Genomic DNA, 5,138 nt, shown 5'->3' with positions numbered 1-5,138 from the left:
CCTGTATCCAATAAACCCAAGACGATGCGATCTAAAACTCGCACCTCGGCATATGGGCGTTTATCCTTATCTTTGAACCTGATTGCATTAATTGATTTGAGGGCTGCCCAGTAATTTCTCATGCGCTGAGCATTCCTTGAATGAGACTTTTGACGCTCTAGATACGGCTGCATATTTGGGGAATTTGAACTTAAATCTACTAAACTTGGCCACACCATCGTTGAACTGGATTGTGCAGCTGCATTGGAACAATCTATGGGTTTGATTTTGGGCTCGACGAGCGTTGGCGTTGAACACACAACGATGGCCTCGGTTGTGTGTTCCCTTTCGAGTTTTTTTGACATTTAGGGCACGAAGGTTTGTACGTATTTGGTTTCCCACAACCATAACAAAATATTTTGCGCTTCGCTTCACAGTCGTGGTAGCGATGACCCTCCTTGTGGCAATTCCAGCAGAGCAAAGCCATAGCTCCAATTTCTGCTTCGCCCTCCGCCTCGGAAAACTCGGACGCATTATCGGACAATTGCTCTTCCAACAGCTCACAAACTTGTTTTCGGTATGGAACAGCCTTCTGATACCCTTGGGATTTCCGTACGTCTTCTAAAAAGCTTTCCCTACGCCGGCATACTTCCCTCAGTTTTTCCACTGTGCGGATGGGGAGATTAAGAAGTTCATGTCGAATTTCTGGCCTTAAATTTCTTTTTAATATCTCAACCATTTCCATCTCGGTTAACGGCATATCCAAGCTATCACCCATATCCTCTATAGCACTGCAAAAAGAATCGAAGCCTTCCTTATCCCGCTGCTTCCGATCACGAATAGCTTCACGGATATCCAGATCAGTGCGTGCATCTCTGAATTGCTTCCGCAACGCCATACACAAAGATTCCCATCTGAGATTCTGGGTTTGTTTGTGGCATCTCCAGTAGAAATCTCGCGCTTTCCCTTCGAACAAAAGGCTAGCGTTGCTGCTTAGTACTGAGAAATTACCATCCAAAGTTTGGCCAGTCAGCGCCTCTACCCGATAAATAAAATTGTCGACACTAATTCCTTCCGGATTCCCACTAAACCGAAGCTTCCAACTGTTTACGATATGGCCAACCTTATCTGGCCTTTGGCTGAGGTCCGAATGGTTGCTCCTTGGCGTTTCGCGTCTCGAGCCTGCTTGGCCACCCAACTGGTCCAATACTATATCCCCAAAAGAATTATTTCTCAAATCCCTTTCTTGACTCTCGCCCGCAGTGGCCTGAAATTGGGCAGATAGATTTGCCTGAATTAATTCGGACATTTTTTTCGATAACTGCACGAGCAAATCGTTTTGCATGGACTGGACAGCGTTGACCACCGCGCTTTGGATCAACTCTGTTTGAGCCTTTCCCAACCCTGCTGAGTTTGAAGAGCCACTCGGAGTCTGCTCGCTTGCTACTAAAACTTGTGTTTTCTGACCTCTGGTGTTCTGAGATGGTGTGGCCGCTTTTTCAAAACACACCGTGTTGCACGTGGGACAGGTAGTTTTATTTTTTGAATGTGCTACTATGCAAGACTGATGGAACTCGTGTCCACATTTGGTTCGGTAAATTTTCCCACCTTCTAAACTAACTTCACATAGGGGACACCTTGTTGCGGCTGCTCCCTCGGAATCGGCCATTGCTTCCAGTAAAAAAAATACTTTAGTTTGGGCTTAAGAAATATTATAATAAAGACTAAGATAAAGATTGCTTTTAATTTGGATATTTTATCCCTAATAATATTAAAAGATTAAACAGATATAAAGTATTTAAAAGATTTTTGAGCGATAAAACGAGATTTGATATATCATAAATAAAATTTGCCTTTTGGCATAGGTTTGCTCCCCGCAAAAATAATGTTAGCAACTTTCGGAAGATTGGGTAAAAGATAGCTGAAAAGAGATTAGAAATTTGCTGCTTATGCAGAGTTAATTGGCTATGTTTTGCTAAACTGCGATAACGACAACAAATATATTGCCAGCCAAACTCAGATTCAATTAGCAGAAATATACCCTACTTTGGCGAATCGGTACATCGTTTTCGTTGTGAAGCGTGGCCAGTAGCTTTCTTTTAAAAGAAAAACCAACTGTGACTCCTATTCACCTCACAAACGCGACGCCGTTCGACCGTAAACAAATTGGAGTCCATAGCTCAGACTAATTATCCGTGGCCAGGAGTTGAGTTACTTATAACTCTATCGCCTGTCAGTCCAACGCGCCTAATTAATCTTTGCTGCAAATCCCGGAAAGAAATTAAAGAGAAAGATTTGTCTCTTTTTTACCCACTTTATCAGGCGTGGCTAGCTCTGAGCTTGCGGACAAGTTAACAGGCTATAGATCCTATGCACCTAATAACGCGCTTAAACTGAGACGAGAAATAGATTTGAGGTGAGTGTCGCGGCAACCGTTGGCTGAAAGGTCAACAACAGTTTCAGCCCACCGTGATCCTACTGTCCTCCCAAAAATTTAAGAAAATGATGAATAGACGAATTTTCTGCATGTGTTGGTGTTTTGGTGTTGATACCAATGTTTTTCGACTAGTGAAAACGACTTTCAGGCCCCACGTTGGGCGCCAGAATTTTTTTTAGAACGATAATTATTACTGTAACGGATTGCTACTCGGCTTGGGTGGTGATGGGAGGTATTTGGGACGCACGCGCAATGGTCCAGCTGCTCCTTGTCGGCTATTTGGGGTGGTGGTCTTGTCCCTATACCTCAGCCTGATCTTCCTCTAAATATTCAAATAACTTCGCGTGCAGCGACAAGAATTGGTTGAGGGCTGAAAGAGTTCAACATAAAACAGAAAATCGGACGACAACTACTTTTCCCCATCTTCCTTGCGATCCTCTGATGGCCTCGAGGTCGCTAATGCCCGCCCTGCCTTGGCCGCCTTTCTCCAAAAATCTGCATTGCACAATATACTCGGACGGCCCCTTTTAAGATCACTAACACATATTCACACGGGAGTTATCCTAGCCATAGGCAAACGAAAAGCTTTCTAGCACATTATAAATTTTATTCGTAACACACTAAGAGAATTTTCTTACAGCTAACAAATGGGTAATTCAGCATGGAGGCTAGCAATAAGTGCATGCGCCAGTAACATAACGTAAACAAAAATGAGTAAAAATCGCATGCGAGAAAAAATGTGGGACCTTAAATAACTATCAGAATTGTATGCGAGTCGAATAATAGAGAAAATTTCGATATTTAGATCTCCACTAATTTCGAGTGTGCCATAGGCACCCAAATGGAACTTAAGAATATTAAAATTAAACAAATCAAATAAAGAGAGCGATTGCTGCTCTGGTGGCAAAAACAACATACATATGTGCGAGAGTTAAAGAGAGACGGACAAACAGAAAAAAATCAGATTCTAATTCCGACATTCCACTCTTGGCCTTGGCCTTGAATTCGCATTCCTCCTCTTCCTTTTCTTCAGAGGCTCTAAAACTTCGACCTAATTTCGCTCGCGGCGGACAGTGGGACAAGGAATCGAAAATTCAGATGTAATTACTTTCTTTCTTTTTCACCAAATTATGTATACCTCACTGATCATTGCCATTGCAATTACGTGATTTAATCACTCACCAACAATCCGGAGTTCCACCGACGAAAGCGCTTCCGTTGGAGTCTGCCGCACCTGTGGGAAACTTAAATATTTTTTTACTCTCTGTATTGGTCTTTGACCCACTGTGCCTTATTGCTTAATCATAGGCTTGCTAAAACTGAACAAAAGAAACAAAAAAAAAAAGGAAGAAGAAGACGGAGCACATAAGGGACACTAAAAAAAATGATGGACTCTTTTCCTTATCTTTCCCTCTCTCCTTCGCACTGCCACTTTTCATTTACATAATAACTTATTCCACTATACAAAAAAAAATCTCTCCACTATTTTCCGGCCTTCTCGCTCACTAAGGGGGTTTTTCCCGCGCCGTCGATCTGCGGATATTCCTCTGGTCGGATTCACCAAATTACGGCCAGACCGCGCGACAAAACTTTTGCTCGCCCGCCGAACAAGAAACCGCGATTGCAACTGCTGGACTTGGTTATTCTCCCCTCTCCTTTTCGTTCCTCCTCTTCTCGTTCCCTTCTTTAAGTGCGCAAGGGGAACATGGCGACAAAATGGAACGTGGAGATTTCTACGTCATCGATGGCTCTCTAAGAGTAATTAACCAAAAATAAGAGTCCGCCGAAATGGAAAAGAAATTGTGTGCTGCCGCGATTCCTAATTGGGACGTATCTATGCCTGCTTGCAACCCTTTTCTGCCATTCAGAGGCCTAATTCAAAGGTTATTAATTAGTAATCAGCTAAATGCAGCTCCTCGCTACGGGAGTTTCGAGCCGCCGTTTCGTTTCTCCCTGGGCTGAGCGATCCGTCGTTCTCCGAGGAAAATGTCTGCCACCTGGCTCGATGTTAAGCCGTCCGTTTGGCTCGCACTTGCGCTATATATTTAGCGCCAAACCTAGATAAAAAAAAAATGCACCTTGCACAATCGCAAACTCCACGCTTTTTCCACGACCTTGCTTACCCTGAAACTGGATTCAGCGCTGCCTGTAGATGTATTCCTTTATAAGATTCTTTCGCCAGTTTTCCCGTATATGCCTGCTCCTGGTTCCGTTTAACTTTGAACTAACCTTGTGGACAGCCAAATTGGAAAAGAAAGCTGGCGTCGAGTTGATCTAGCTGGGAAGCTATCTCCGCTCTCTCCAGCCGAACCTACGGTATTTGCCGAAATTTGACAGCTGCCTATGTTGCCTCTTCCTATGCTAAAGCTCTCCCCCGACTTTCTTCGTCTGCCCCTTGTTTCGACGCGGGAACGACATGTAGATGGAGCCACCGCCTTTCTGGCCTGCCGCCCGATTCGTCTTGCCACAAGCGCTACACCTTCTAGAAAATTCTCTTACAGAACAGCAATACATGAACACTAGATTTATGAATACAAGTCGCCACAGTACTATTATAGTCTAGTAATGGAACCTAAATTACAATGCCGTCCTGTAAATATAAACGTAACAGAAACCTGTGCCCAAGTATCATTACAAAACCTTTTGGATCATACTGCGTACAGAATTATTAAAATGCAGGCTGATGTTTTAAATCAGTTCTCAAACAGTTCTGAAACTAATA

General features: G+C 43.4%; 1 long non-coding RNA gene across 1 annotated transcript; it reads right to left on the bottom strand.

Annotated features, from left to right (window-relative positions):
- Positions 1 to 2,621: 2,621 nt before the first annotated feature.
- LOC120457544 lies at positions 2,622 to 4,725 on the bottom strand. The gene is made up of 3 exons (XR_005616999.2): positions 4,540 to 4,725; positions 3,599 to 4,473; positions 2,622 to 2,786 (listed from the first exon to the last, which is right to left on the bottom strand). It is a non-coding gene; the product is annotated as an uncharacterized LOC120457544 (long non-coding RNA).
- Between the last annotated feature and the right edge of the window lie 413 nt (positions 4,726 to 5,138).

This window comes from Drosophila santomea, unplaced genomic scaffold, assembly GCF_016746245.2.
Source record: "Drosophila santomea strain STO CAGO 1482 unplaced genomic scaffold, Prin_Dsan_1.1 Segkk28_quiver_pilon_scaf, whole genome shotgun sequence".
Classification (NCBI taxonomy): domain Eukaryota; kingdom Metazoa; phylum Arthropoda; class Insecta; order Diptera; family Drosophilidae; genus Drosophila; species Drosophila santomea.
The sequence above is the reverse complement of the archived record's forward strand: the minus strand, read 5'-3'. Positions and strand labels throughout refer to the sequence as shown.